Source organism: Microcaecilia unicolor, chromosome 1 (genome assembly GCF_901765095.1).
Source record: "Microcaecilia unicolor chromosome 1, aMicUni1.1, whole genome shotgun sequence".
NCBI lineage: Eukaryota > Metazoa > Chordata > Amphibia > Gymnophiona > Siphonopidae > Microcaecilia > Microcaecilia unicolor.
In genome coordinates this window covers 363,523,204-363,539,438 of record NC_044031.1, presented here as the reverse complement: position 1 = coordinate 363,539,438, position 16,235 = coordinate 363,523,204, and positions in this window count along the sequence as shown.

Below are 16,235 nucleotides of genomic sequence, written 5' to 3'. Positions count from 1 at the left end.
GTATTTCCATCCACTCCAACTCCTCCCTACAGCTTTCCACCCCTCTCTTAATGAAGCTGCCTCAAACCCTCTCACAGCTGGTTCAATTTTCCAATTAACTTCTGGCTTCACCCTCTCCTGCCTAGAGTCCTCCCCCTGACTCTGGCCCTCTTGCTGCTGCAGTGCATTCTGGTCCTTGTAATTGCCTGCTTCCTCACACTGTGAAAGATGTTTACCAAGCCTATCCCACATCCTAGTTGTCCAATAGGTGATACAGTTCAGAAATTCCTTGAAACCATTTCTAAGTAAAGGCAGAAATAAAATCCTAGTGTCTGAAAGCCACTAGTTGAGCCTTTCTCTGAAAAATTTGATGGCACTCAAGAAGCATCAACTGATAGAACTGAAAAATGAGCTTGCGGAGCTTCTCTTAGTGATATGCAATTTATCCTTAAAATCGGGCATGGTACTGGAAGATTGGAGGGTGGCCAATGTAACGCTGATTTTTAAAAAAGGTGAGTCTGACATCAGTGCCGGGAAAAATGGTAGAGGCTATTATTAAAAACAAAATTACAGAACATATCCAAGGACATGGATTACTGAGACCAAGTCAGCATGGATTTAGTGTGGGAAAATCTTGCCTGACCAATTTACTTCAATTCTTTGAAGGAGTAAACAAACATGTGGACAAAGGGGGGCCGGTTGATATTGTGTATCTGGATTTTCAAAAGGCATTTGATAAGGTACCTCATGAAAGGCTACAGAGGAAATTGGAGGGTCATGTGATAGGAGGAAATATCGTATTGTGGATTAAAAACTGGTTGAAGGATAGGAAACAGAGAGTGGAGTTAAATGGGCAGTATTCACAATGGAGAAGTGTAGTTAGTGGGGATCCTCAGGGGTCAGTGCTAGGACCGCTGCTTTTTGATATATTTATAAATGATTTAGAGATGGGAGTAACCAGCGAGGTAATTAAATTTGCTGATAACACAAAGTTATTCAAAGTCGTTAACTCACGAGAGGATTGTGAAAAATTACAGAAGGACCTTATGAGACTGGGAGACTGGGCGGCTAAATGGCAGATAACGTTTAATGTGAACAAGTGCAAGGTGATGCATGTGGGGAAAAAGAACCCGAATTATAGCTACGTCATGCAAGGTTCCACGTTAGGAGTTACGGTCCAAGCAAGGGATCTGGGTGTCGTCGTTGATAATACACTGAAACCTTCTGCTCAGTGTGCTGCTGCAGCTAGGAAAGCGAATAGAATGTTGGGTATTATTAGGAAAGGTATGGAGAACAGATGTGAGGACGTTATAATGCTGTTGTATTGCTCCATGGTGCGACCGCACCTTGAGTATTGTGTTCAATTCTGGTTGCCGCATCTCAAGAAAGATATAGTAGAACTGGAAAAGGTGCAGCAAAGGGCAACAAAAATGATAGCGGGGATGGGACAACTTTCCTATGAAGAAAGACTAAGGAGGCTAGGGCTTTTCAGCTTGGAAAAGAGATGGCTGAGGGGAGACATCATAGAGGTATATAAAATAATGAGTGGAGTGGAACAGGTGGATGTGAAGCATCTGTTCACATTTTCCAAAAATACTAGGACTAGGGGGCATGTGATGAAACTACAGTGTAGTAAATTTAAAACATTACTACTACTACTACTACTACTACTACTACTTAACATTTCTAGAGTGCTACTAGGGTTACACAGTGCTGTACAGTTTAACAAAGAAGGACAGTCCCTGCTCGAAGGAGCTTACAATCTAAAGGACAAAATGTCAAGTTGGGGAAGTCAAGATTTCCTGAATAGAGGTGTAGTGGTTAGGTGCCGAAGGCGACATTGAAGAGGTGGGCTTTGAGCAATGATTTGAAGATGGGCAGGGAGGGAGCCTGGCGTATGGGCTCAGGGAGTTTATTCCAAGCATGGGGTGAGGCGAGGCAGAAAGGGTGGAGCCTGGAGTTGGCGGTGGTGGAGAAGGGTACTGAGAGGAGGGATTTGTCTTGAGAGTGGAGGTTACGGGTAGGAACGTAAGGGGAGATGAGGGTAGAGAAGTAAGGAGGGGCTGCAGATCGAGTGCATTTGTAGGTTAGTAGGAGAAGCTTGAACTGTATGTGGTACCTGATCGGAAGCCAGTGAAGTGACTTGAGGAGAGGGGTGATATGAGTATATCGGTCCAGGTGGAAGATAAGACGTGCAGCAGAGTTCTGAACGGACTGAAGGGGGGATAGATGGTTAAGTGGGAGGACAGTGAGGAGTAGGTTGCAGTAGTCAAGGCGAGAGTTAATGAGAGAGTGGACGAGAGTTCGGGTGGTGCGCTCAGAGAGGAAAGGGCGAATTTTGCTAATGTTATAGAGGAAGAAGTGACAGGTCTTGGCTATCTGCTGGATATGCGCAGAGAAGGAGACGGAAGAGTTGAAGATGACTCGGAGGCTGCAGGCAGATGAGACGGGGATGATGAGGGTGTTATCAACTGAGATAGAGAGTGGAGGGAGAGGGGAAGTGGGTTTGGGTGGGAAGATAATAAGCTCGGTCTTGGCCATGTTCAGTTTCAGGTGGCGGTTGGACATCTAGGCAGCAAGGTTGGATAAGCAAGCCGATACTTTGGCCTGGGTTTCGGCAGTGATGTCCGGTGTGGAGAGGTAAAGCTGGGTGTCGTCAGCATAAAGATGATATTGGAAACCATGAGATGAGATCAGGGAGCCCAGGGAAGAGGTGTAGATTGAAAAAAGAAGGGGTCCAAGGACAGATCCCTGAGGAACTCCAACAGAGAGTGGGATGGGGGTGGAAGAAGAACCATGAGAGTGTACTCTGAAGGTACGGTGGGAGAGATAAGAGGAGAACCAGAATAGGACAGAGCCCTGGAACCCAAATGAGGACAGTGTGGCAAGAAGTAAATTGTGATTGACAGTGTCAAAAGCAGCGGATGGGTGGAGGAGGATGAGGATGGAGTAGTGACCTTTGGATTTGGCAAGGAACAGGTCATTACAGACTTTAGATAGTGCCGTTTCCGTCGAGTGTAGGGGACAAAAGCCAGATTGAAGTGGATCGAGGATGGCATGAGAGTTGAGAAAATTAAGGCAACGGCTGTGAACGGCGTGTTCAAGTATCTTGGAGAGGAAGGGTAAGAGGGAAATGGGGCGGTAGTTGGAGGGACAGGTAGGGTCAAGTGATGGCTTTTTGAGGAGTGGTGTCAGGGACAGTTGCAGTGGAGAGAGAAAGGTTGAGGATATGACAGATGGGGGGGTGATGGTAGGAGAGATGGTGTTAAGTAAGTTGGTGGGGATGGGGTCAGAGGAACAGGTGGTGCATTTCGAAGAGGAAAGAAGATGGGCGGTTTCCTCTTTGGTGATATCAGAAAAAGAGGAGAAGGAGGCCTGGGTTGGTTGGTTGAGGGAGTGGGTTATAGGGTGAAGAGGAGGAGATGGTTTGGTGGTGAATTCGAGGTTGATCTTCTGGACCTTGTTGTGGAAGTAGTCAGCCAGTGATTGAGGAGAGAGTGAGGGGGGGTGGGAGCAGAGGGCACTTTGAGGAGAGAGTTAAGGGTGGCGAAGAGACGACGAGGGTTAGAGCTGAGGGAATTAGTCAATTGGGTGTAATAGTCCTGTTTGGTGAGGAATAGGGAGGACTGGAAGGAGGATAGCATGAATTTGTAATGGATGAAATCAGTATGGGTGCGAGATTTCCTCCAGAGGCGTTCAGCCGATCGAGCGCAGGAGCGAGGGTATCAGGTGCAAGGGGTCAGCCAGGGCTGGGGATTAGTACGCCTTGTGGGACGGGAGATGGATGGTGCAAGGGTGTCCAGAGCAGAGGAGAGAGTGGCATTGTAAGTGGAGACAGCCTTGTCGACAGACTCGGAGGACATGATAGAAGGGAGGAGATTAGAGATACTAGAGGATAAGGTGGGAGGGTTGACAGCCTGGAGATTCCTGGAAGTAGTGGTTAGTGTTGGGCGGGACTGCGGGGGAGGGTGATGAAGTGTGAAGGTGATCAGGTGATGGTCAGAGAGAGGAAGAGCTGAGGCGCAGAAATTGGAGGGTGAGCAGGTAGAGGAGAGGACGAGGTCAAGACAGTGGCCAGATTGGTGAGTAGGGGTGGTGGAGCTCAGTTGGAGGTTGAAGGAGAAGGTTAGAGTGAGGAACTGAGAAGCGTATGGGTCGGATGGGTTATCAGTGTGTATGTTAAAGTCTCCAAGAATGAGGGATGAGGATGAGGGCTCAAGAAAAACGGAGAGCCAGGCATCAAAGTCGATAAGGAAGGAAGATAGGGACTTATCAGGGGGGCAGTAAATGACTGCAACTCTGAGTGGCAGCGGGTAGAATAGACGGATGGAGTGAACTTCAAAGGATGAGAAGCAGTGAGACTGCGGTAGGAGGAGAGGTTGAAAACTGCAGGAGGGCAAAAGTAGTAACCCGACGACGCGGGTTACTGGGCAGGGAGAATGGGAGAAAAGATAGCCTCCATGGCATAGGGCCGCGACTGAGGCAGAGTCGTCAGGGGTGAGCCAGGTTTCAGTTAGGGAGAGGAGTTGGAGAGAACGGGAGATGAAGAGGTCATGGGTAAAGGAGAGTTTGTTGCAGACAGATCAGGCATTCCATAGGGCGCACGAGAAGGGGAGGGAAGAGGGGGAGAGGAGGGGAATGGAAATGAGGTTGGAGACATTCTGGAGTGGTCTGCATAGACAGGATGAGGATTGGTGTGGGGGACCTGGATTGGGATTGATGTCCCCCGTGGATAGTAGAAGAAAGAGTAAGAGAATACGAAGAAGGGTAGGGGAGGTAGGGCGACGAAGGCGAGATGTGCATAGGAGGAATGGAGATGGGTCAACAGCAGGAAGGAAATGTTGAAGGTAGAGGGCTAAGGAGAAGGAAGGGGAAAGGAGAGAAGGTGAGGTGATGAGGGTAAGGGGAGGGTAAAGTGTAGCAGCAGTGCAAAGTGTTTTTGGGTTAAGAAGTAGGTTGGGAAGGGATAGTATCAGGAAGAGAGTGTGTATAGGGGACATGGCCATGCAGAATTGGATTGCTGGAACACTGGAATGTTGGAATGGGTGAAACTGGTAGGCTGGGCTACTGGGGGAAGGTGATGAATTAGGAATAGATGTAGTTGGAAGAGGTCAGTAGTGATAATTTGGCAGTAGGGAGGCTATTTAAGAGATGTCACTCTAGGGGTGGGAGGGACTAAGCCTAAGAGACAGAGCTGTTATCTGCAGGCAGACTATCTCTAAAAGGTAGCTTCAATGAAAAAGCTGTTGGTTTTGAAGCTGAAATCTGCTCTCCCCAGAAAGAACTAGTCACACCCACTAAGTTTGAAAAATGTGGGGAAAGGGAGGTCAAGAGCCTAAGAGACAGAGCTGTGTTATCTGCAGGCAGACTATCTCAAATAGGAGAAAACTTTTCTTCACCCAACGCATAATTAAACTCTGGAATTCTTTGCCGGAGAGCGTAGGGAAGGCAGTTAGCTTGGCAGAGTTTAGAAAGGGGTTGGACGGTTTCCTAAAGGACAAGTCCATAGACCGCTACTAAATGGACTTGGGAAAAATGCACAATTTCGGGAATAACTTATATAAAATGTTTGTACGTTTGGGTATCTTGCCAGGTGCCCTTGACCTGGATTGGCCGCTGTCGGGGACAGAATGCTGGGCTCGATGGACCTTTGGTCTTTTCCCAGTATGGCATTAGTTATTTACTTATGAACTGCCAAGTTACCAAGTTCCATGAGGAAAATTTTAAGCCAGTACTGTCTTTCTAACATCACTGTCATAATGCATTGTGGGTCCTGCAGCATGGATTTCAATGGATAGAGGGACTATAAATCTCACAGTGACTTGGGATGTAAGTTCAAAATCAGGATTGGCTACGCAGTGTTCCTCCCAGAACTAGGTAGCTCAGTACCCCTGCATTGGAGAGTTTCCTTTACTTTAGTTCCTGGCATACCTATAGAAATTTCTTACAGAAGAGGTAAGGCATTGGATATGCTGCCTTTCTGAGGCACAACCAAAGCAGTTTATCATTTATTAAACTTAATATACAACTCTCCTTTTGAACAAATCAAAACAGTTTACAATATAAGCAATAAAGTAGAAAAATTAAAATGGCAGAAAAGAACTCCAATTATAGACAAGAAAGAGTAGACATCCAGACTCACACAAACTCTAAGAACTATTAAAGCTAAAAATAATAGGTATTTTCTCTGTATCTGTTGGGATCACAATCTAACTTTTTTGTACCTGGGGCAATGGAGGGTTAAATGACTTGTTCAGGGTCACAAGGAGCTGCTGTGGGAATCAAACTTGGTTCTCCTAGTTCTCAGCTCACTACACCACTATTAGTTTATTCTTCCACTTCAGATAGGCTTTATTTGCTATAGCTAGTGGGTCTTGGACCTAAGAAGGCTCTGGAAACCCCTTCCAAAGAGGAAGAACCTACCAGATTTTGAGCTGTAACTGAGAGGCACCTGGAACAGACCAACCAAAAGAAGGAGCTACAATGGCTGAGAGGCAGATGATAGATGACCCTAACTTTGCTCAAGCTGAACAGCAGGGTCCTGAGGATGACGGGTGTCCAGAGCAGTGACTTCTCCAGGTGAGGGAGATCCAGCAGCACAAAGGTAGCTGAGTGATAACTCATTCAGGTAGAAGGAAGATCCAGCAAATGAGAAACCACAGAACACTGACCCCTCTAGATGGGAGGAGGGAGGTCCAGCAATACAGAGGCTGTGGTGCCATAGCTCCTGGTACTAAACTAGTCTCAGAGGTGGAGCTCTGGGACTAGACAACAGAGCAGCAGAGACAGGCTCGACTGGGCACCACAGATCCCCCTGAGACTTCCAACAGTCTTCTTGCATTCTTGTCTGTGGGTTAGATTTGGGGTACAGTGGAATGGAGAAGATATATAGTAATTGAAAATGGGGAGATTCAAGGGTTCCTTATCTAGCTGGTAACATTGTGTTGGGATTAGTCCCTCAAATAATCTAAATGGTTACCTGATGCTCTGTAGGACTGTAATGTGTAAGATATTTATTATTGCTGTTCTTTGAATGGTTATGCTTCAAGGAATTTTATTTAATTTCTCAACTATGTGAGTGCACTGTTTGTACTTGCTGTAAACTTATAGTTTAATAAGTACAACAAAGACTTGTTTACAGCCACACTTGTTTATGGGTTTCCTGGAGGGAAGAGAGGGAAATGCCACCTGTAGTTAGCTGGAAAGCATACAAATACAACAGGTGTTTCAAACTGTATTCAAATACTATTTTTAAATAAAACTGTGGCTTTTCCTTCATTTGCCATCAGGAACATATGGAAACATTTGACCTGTGTGGGGGTTTGATGAGTGGGTATGATTAGAGCATATACAGTGGTCCTGGAGTACAGTAAAAATAGAAAAAAAATAAAGCTAAGTCAGGACAAACAGCTTCTCAAGTTCAGCTTTTTCCATCAAAGCAATATTTTACAATAAAAGAATAGCATTGATCAACGTAAATAAACTGTGATAGCTAAACTAGTGCTCTTTCATTGTTCTTTGTCTTTTCATGATCCACAATTTAGCAGCTGCAAATACTGTTGCAGTTAATTTAATTAAAAATTTCTGATGCAGATTCTTCATGTATTCCCTATAAAGTACCACTGGTGGGCAGCACCCTAGTACAGTATGGGTGAGACTGGAAAGAGAAAGAACTTTATATAGATGTGAATGAAAATCAGGATAGTCACAGACCCCATGCTGTTCATTTGGACTTTCTAGACATGACATGTTCTGATTTTAAAATTCAGTAGTGTGTCTCCCTGAAAGTCAACTTTAGTAGTAATAATGAAACAAAAAACACATTATTGATGTAACATTTCATTCCATCCACAGAAATATGCTTCACACTGTTTTCAATTCTTTAAGGCAATTCATTTTTAAACAGGTGTTAACATGCTGATCATTAGCAACGTATTGAAACTTAGGGGCTCATATTCAAAACAAAAAAGTGCAAAAAATAGCATAAGGGACAGATGGATGTGTTTCTCACATGAAAATGTTCAAACCATATAATAAAAAAAACGTTTAAGTCCAATATTTGCCAAAATAAAAATGTTTTGAGAGTGGACATGTCGGGGGGGGGGGGGGGGGGTGTCATGGGTCTGAAATGGGAAGTATTTACATGATGTACTTTTTTTGCCATAACCAATAGCAAAATGATTTCATTGTGCCAGAAAGAAAAACATCATGAGGAGGGCAAAAAAGGACTTTGAGAAGAAATTAGCGTTGGAAGCAAAAATACATAGTAAAAACTTTTTTAGATACATTAAAAGCAGGAAACCGGCCAAAGAGTCGGTTGGGCCGCTGGACGAAAATGGTGTTAAAGGGGCGATCAAGGAGGACAAAGCCGTAGCGGAGAAATTAAACGAATTCTTTGCTTCGGTCTTCACCGAGGAGGATTTGGGGGGGACACCGGTGCCGGAAAGAATATTTGAAGCGGGGGAATCGGAGAAACTAAACAAATTCTCTGTAACCTTGGAGGATGTAATGGGTCAGTTCAGCAAGCTGAAGAGTAGTAAATCACCGGGACCTGATGGTATTCATCCCAGAGTATTAATAGAACTAAAAAATGAACTTGCGGAGCTACTGTTAGAAATATGCAATCTGTCCCTAAAATCGAGTGTAATACCGGAAGACTGGAGGGTAGCCAATGTTACTCCGATTTTTAAGAAGGGTTCCAGAGGAGATCCGGGAAATTATAGACCGGTGAGTCTGACGTCGGTGCCGGGCAAGATGGTGGAGGCTATTATTAAGAATAAAATTGCAGAGCATATACAAAAACATGGACTGATGAGACAAAGTCAGCACGGATTTAGTGAAGGGAAGTCTTGCCTCACCAATCTAATGCATTTTTTTGAGGGGGTAAGCAAACATGTGGACAATGGGGAGCCGGTTGATATTGTATATCTGGATTTTCAGAAGGCGTTTGACAAAGTGCCGCACGAAAGACTCCTGAAGAAATTGCAGAGTCATGGAATCGGAGGTAGGGTATTATTATGGATTAAGAACTGGTTGAAAGATAGGAAGCAGAGAGTAGGATTGCGTGGCCAGTATTCTCAGTGGAGGAGGGTAGTTAGTGGGGTCCCGCAGGGGTCTGTGCTGGGTCCGTTGCTTTTTAATGTATTTATAAATGACCTAGAGATGGGAATAACTAGTGAGGTAATTAAATTCGCCGATGACACAAAATTATTCAGGGTCGTCAAGTCGCAGGAGGAATGTGAACGATTACAGGAGGACCTTGCGAGACTGGGAGAATGGGCGTGCAAGTGGCAGATGAAGTTCAATGTTGACAAGTGCAAAGTGATGCATGTGGGTAAGAGGAACCCGAATTATAGCTACGTCTTGCAAGGTTCCGCGTTAGGAGTTACGGATCAAGAAAGGGATCTGGGTGTCGTCGTCGATGATACGCTGAAACCTTCTGCTCAGTGTGCTGCTGCGGCTAGGAAAGCGAATAGAATGTTGGGTGTTATTAAGAAGGGTATGGAGTCCAGGTGTGCGGATGTTATAATGCCGTTGTATCGCTCCATGGTGCGACCGCACCTGGAGTATTGTGTTCAGTACTGGTCTCCGTATCTCAAAAAAGATATAGTAGAATTGGAAAAGGTACAGCGAAGGGCGACGAAAATGATAGTGGGGATGGGACGACTTTCCTATGAAGAGAGGCTGAGAAGGCTAGGGCTTTTCAGCTTGGAGAAGAGACGGCTGAGGGGAGATATGATAGAAGTGTATAAAATAATGAGTGGAATGGATCGGGTGGATGTGAAGCGACTGTTCACGCTATCCAAAATACTAGGACTAGAGGGCATGAGTTGAAGCTACAGTGTGGTAAATTTAAAACGAATCGGAGAAAATTTTTCTTCACCCAACGTGTAATTAGACTCTGGAATTCATTGCCGGAGAACGTGGTACGGGCGGTTAGCTTGACGGAGTTTAAAAAGGGGTTAGATAGATTCCTAAAGGACAAGTCCATAGACCGCTATTAAATGGACTGGAAAAATTCCTCATTTTTAGGTACAACTTGTCTGGAATGTTTTTACGTTTGGGGAGCGTGCCAGGTGCCCTTGACCTGGATTGGCCACTGTCGGTGACAGGATGCTGGGCTAGATGGACCTTTGGTCTTTCCCAGTATGGCACTACTTATGTACTTATGTACTTATGACCTGCTTTAAAAATAACTAGCTCAAGACCAAACTTGTTGTTGGACCCATTTGTGATTTTGCTGAGTTGGAGAGTAGAGAGGTGGAATCGTTGGCTTGTGAAAAAAAATCGAGAGTTGCTCAGTGTTCTGTTACCTTTGTTTGTTTGCCCCAGTCTGAACCTTTTGACCCCCACAATCCTATCTTGCCTCCTTTGTGTCTCACCTCCCCAAAACCTTGCCCACACCTGCTAGCCCTCCAGCCACATCCATTTCTTTCTCTGTATATAGCCCCCTTTCCCCACCAAACTCTTACTGTCAGCAAACCCTCACACCTCCAATTCAAACTCCCTACCTGCTTGTCTTCTGTTTCTCATTGTTCCTCTGTTTGTCCACTCCCAGTTTGTCCCTGTGCCTTGTGCTGCTGCTGTTTGTGTGGGGACTGTGTGCTGGTGCTGGGTCTCACTGGGTTCAATAGGTGGAGGAGTGCACAGTGATGTTACTGGGCTTATTGGGTTGCACCTTTGGTGGAGGGACACCTGCACATCAGTCATGCATACTTTGCTGGATGTGAATGAGAATTTGGAGGAGAGGCATAGGAGGAGATACCCCTAGCCTAGAGTATTTCAGCCCAGGACCTGCTTCATGGACCTCATTGACCAGAAATGCCTTACTAACTACCGCTTTCATAGGGTTGCCATAGAGCACCTCTACCAATGGCTACAACCCCTCCTCCAGGCCATGACATGCAGGAATAACCCACTGCCAGTCTACCTTATGTTCACTGTTCCCTCTCCTTTCTTGCCACTGGCACTTTTCAGTCAATGCTAGCAGTCAATTCAGTCCTCACTGAGCCCGCCATCTCCAACTGACTTGCCAAGTTCCTCAATGCCTTCCTCACCCACACATTACACTATATTACCTTCCCTATTACCGTTCAGGCACTCCATAACTACATGGCTCAGTTCTACATCATAATCCACTTCCCCTCAGTGATTGGCATCATCAACGGCACACATGTCACACTCAGAACCCCTTGGCATATGAGGAGACCTATAGGAATAGAAAATCATATCACTCCATTATTATTATTATTATTATTATTATTTATTGCATTTGTATCCCACATTTTCCCACCTATTTGCGGGTTCAGTGTGGCTTACAATACATTGTGAATGGTGGAAATACAATTTGTTACAACTCGGTTATGGATTACATTGTGAGGAGTTATGCGAAAACAAAGTCAAAGTATCGTTAAGGGAATAGAACAATGGAGAAGAACAATGGAAAGAAACAACGGGAAACTGATAGGGCAACTAAACAATAGTAGGAGAACAATTCGGTATAACATTTTTCTGTGAGTAGAGGTATAAATGTGGTAAAATTACGGGGGATGGGAATTCAGAAGAGAATGTATTGTTGCATTACTAACAGTGTGTTTGGACCATGTACATTCAGGTCATGTGTGATGCACGGAGGAGATTGTGGACATGTGTGTTTGCTACTTGGGGTCCACCCATGATGCATATATCCTACAGCACTCTGGAATCTACTACAGGTTTATCTAAGGTGAGATCAGATGGGAGAGTTAGAGCTTATAGCACAAAATGAAGAGATAGATATAATAGGCATCTCTGAGACCTATTAGAAGGAGGACAATCGATGGGACACTGTTACATAAGAACATAAGAGTAGCCATATTGGTTCAGATCAATGGTCCATCTAGCCCAATATCCTGTTTTCCAAACAATGGCCAAGGCAGGTGAAAAGTACCTGGCAGAAACCCAAATCCTGGCAACACTCCATACTACAAATCCCAGGGCAAGCAGTTGATTCCCCATGTCTGTCTCAATATCAGACTATAGACTTTTCCTCCAGAAATTTGTCCAAACCTTTTTTAAACCCAGATACACTAACTGCTGTTACCACATCCTCTGGAAAGATTTCCAAAGCTCAAATATTCATTGAGTGAAAAAATAATTCCTCCTGTTTGTTTTAAAAGTATTTCCATGTAACTTCCTCTAGTGTCCCCTAATCTTTATACTTTTGGGACGAGCATTAAAAACAAACCTGTTCAGAAAGGCATACCCCACCGACCTAACATAAAAAACCTGGTCACCGCAACATAACGTAACCAGAGACCGTAAAGGACATATTCTAACTCTTCCTCTTTCTCTCTAAGTTCCTCTAATGTATTTACCATACATGAACCTCATTCTACCATAATATCACCTTGTATTTGTTCATACCGGAACTGGCTAATGCCGTTAAGGTACTATGTAAGCCACATTGAGCCTGCAAATAGGTGGGAAAATGTGGGATACAAATGTAATAGATAAATAAAATAAAATAAATAAAGTAAAAAATCATTTTACTTCTACTCGTTCTACACCACTCAGGATTTTGTAGACCTCAATCATATCTCCCCTCATCCATCTCTTTTCTAAGCTGAAGATACTTAACCTCTTTGGCCTTTCCTCATACGAGAGGAGTTCCATTCCCTATATCATTTTGGTTGCTCTTCTTTGAATCTTTTCTAATTCTGCTATATCTTTTTTGAGATACGGCGACTAGAATTGAATGCAATACTCAAGTTGAGGTCGCATCATGGAGCGATACGGGGCATTATAGTATTCTCAGTCTTATTTACCATATCTTTCCTAATAATTCCTAGCATAATGTTTGCTTTTTTGGCTGCTGCCATACACTGAGCAGAAGATTTCAGCTTATAGTCTTCAATGACACCTAGATCTTCTTCTTGCATGCTGACCCCCAAGGTGGACCCTAGGATCAGGTAAGTATGATTTGGATTATTCTTCCCAATGTGCATCACTTTGCATTTGTCCACATTAAATTTCATCTGCTATTTGGATGCCCAGTCCTCCGATTTCCTAAGGTCTTCCTGCAATATTTCACAGTTTGCACGTGTTTTAACAACCTTGAATAGTTTTGTATCATCTGCAAATTTAATCACCTCACTCGTCATTCTGATTTCCATATAATTTATAAATATGTTAAATAGCACCGATCCTAGTACAGATCCCTGCTGCACTCCACTGTTCACACTCCTTGAGAGAAATGGCCATTTAACCCTACCCTCTGTTTTCTGTCCAATAACCAATTCCTAATCCACACCAGAACCTTGCCTCCTATCTCATGACTCTTTAATTTTCTCAGGGGTCTCTTTTATCAGGGTACAAACTATATCACAATGAAAGAGTGGATCAAATTGGAGGGGAGGTTGTTCTATATGCTTAAGAGTGAATGGAGTCAAACAAAATAAACATTCTGTATTAAACAGCATGGAATCCTTAAGAATTCAAATTCCATGTGTGAAGGGAAAGAGTATACTAGTTGGGCTATATTACTATCCACCAGGACAGAATGAGCAGACAGATGAAAAAAATGTTAAAAGAAATTAGAAAAGATGGCAAATTGGGCAACAGTATAATAATGAGTGATTTCAATTACATAGAAAATCATAACTTTATAAAAATAAAATAATAAAAACTACTCCAATACACAATGAAGCGTACTCACTGTAAATATTCAAAAATATTGTGGAGAAAATATACCTCATAATGTTAGCCTGATACACTTAAACACAGGACCACTCAAACCATCATAGTTCATAAAATAACTCCACATTATAAACAATTCAATTTAAATCAAAATCATTCTTCATTTTCAGTGTAAATAATTTTGTCTCAGATAGGGTTACCTTGATGGTTCCAGGTCATTGAAGACAGATTGAGCCAGTCAAGGTTTTACTTCCATTGTGGAAGTAAAACCTGGACTGGTTCAATCTGCCCTCCATAGCCTGGAGCCATCTGGTTATCCTAGTCTGAGATATCTTCATATTGGAAGCAATTATAATTAAAATAATTATTCACATGTTACCTATTTAAGGTAAACAGAGACAAATGAAGGCAGATAAAATACATATGGGCTATCCAGTCACCTATTCCTGCCATCTACTTTCCCTTTCAATCACTTGGAGATCCTATGTACTTGTTCCAACCTTTCTTGAATTGAGATAGTTTATAGTTTATTAAAACTTACTATACCACCCAAGCTAACTTGTAGATCTGGGTGGTTTATACACTAAAAACAAATTTTAAAAAGCCAGAAAAGTACTACAATATTTGACAAGAAAGAGGACATCCAATCATAGTAGAATACTCAACCTTGACAAAATAATAGGGAAAAAAAAAGGTGAAGGCAAAGGGGGGAGAGGGGAAAGGTCAAGGGAAGTTTGTTGGAAAGAAACAGTGGAACAAACTGAGGCAAACTCTCAGTCAGAGCAAATGCTTGTCTGAATAGTTAGTTTTTCAAAGCAATGTTGACATTTTTAAAAGACAGCTGAATGCAAATATAAAGAGAGAGAGAGAGTTCCAGTGGAAAAGATCTGCAAAATAAAAAGCATGTTGATGAGTGAATTCAAGGTTAGCAGATTTGGGAGAGGAAAGGAATAGCTGAACAGAGAAATACGGGATAATCCAATTTGCAAGATAGTCAGGAAGGTCAACTCTAAGAGCTTTGAAAGGGAGTCTAGGCCCATCTAGTTTCAGAATGTTTTCAGCTCTACAGTACCTGATGTTTGTAGTTGTGCTAATACCTCAAGCTGATACTCTGTATAACTAGTGAAGAACAAACAAACTAATCTTGTTCCACAGACTCAAAGTTTAGGGAATGAAAGGAAAACTAAGTTTAGGATTCTCCCAATTAATAGACCCAGAATTAAATAAATGCAAAATATGTTTTTATTCCTTAAGAAATCTGTCAAAATTGTAATAGTTTTTCTTCAGTCAATATTTCTTTTTAACAAATACATTCTTTGTAAAAGTGAAATTACAATGAATCTTTATCTTTTAACTTATTTGTAGTGCCTTTCTGTAATTACTGTGTTTACTGGAACAAACATACAATTAAGTATCAGATAAGTTATAACGTCCTTTACTTTGAAATTTTTATTTTTTAATAAAGTATTATTTTTATTTCCCTGTAACTATGTAAGAATTGATTCTTTTTGCATTCTTTTAGTCCCACTATAGGAACCCCCAAACCCGGAACCCAATTTAGGACTGAACTCAGGTAAATCTATTTTATTCAAAATCCTTTGAAAATGTCCTCTTTGTGATGCAGTACATGTTTTTTACTTAGCTGAAACCTTTCTTGGGTCACAGACTCTTTGGTCTTTCTTGCATAGGAGCTCTTAGATGTTTAAATTCTTCTGCGAAGACATCTGAGGATCTTCTCAGTCACCTAAACCTTGCTTAATCCAAATTAATTAAGAAGCCAAACCACATCTTCCTGACCAAAATTGCTTGTTTACACTCAGGGCATTAAATATACACTTTGGCCATGCTAACTATTCCCAAAAAAATATAAATTAATACCCTGTCTTCAAGAACATATTCTGTATACTGCTTCTCTATCTCTGTGAAGAGTTTTGAGTTCAGTTCTGCAGCTTTTCAATCAAAAATGTAATAAATACACTCAAATTCACATATATACCATAACACAGATCTAACACACTGGAATAATGAAACTTACTTCTCTGATTTCATACATTCATTCAGGATCTTCATACAAAATCCACTTTACCTTGAAAGAGATAACACCAGATATTCACTCTTTTAGAACTGTCACCAGAGTTCATTCACTACCTTGCAGCTTACAGATTTTCTTTAAAAAAAAGTGTCACTGTACCAGTCAAACCCCTGACATTCTTAATGCTATAATAACAATCAGTTCCTTTACTCAACCCTAACAGACTTCCACTGTTATTAGAAACCACTCACCTTAGTAAAACACAGCAAACATTTTATTGTTTTCTTTACCAACACTCAGGACACTATCAATGTCTCTCTCACAAAGTTAAAACAATATCTTTCACTTCTCACTAACTTCCTATCAAACGTTTAAAAGTTTCTGTCACACTTTAGCACTCAGCTCAGCTCAGTACATCTGAACACTTAAGATGCTAAAGCTCTTCTCAGCAACAGCCAGAGGAGCTGTTTCCAAAGAAACACTGACTCGGCTTGTGCACCTGACTTGTTACAGCCAATCAGGACACCTGTTTAGAACCTTTAAGGTT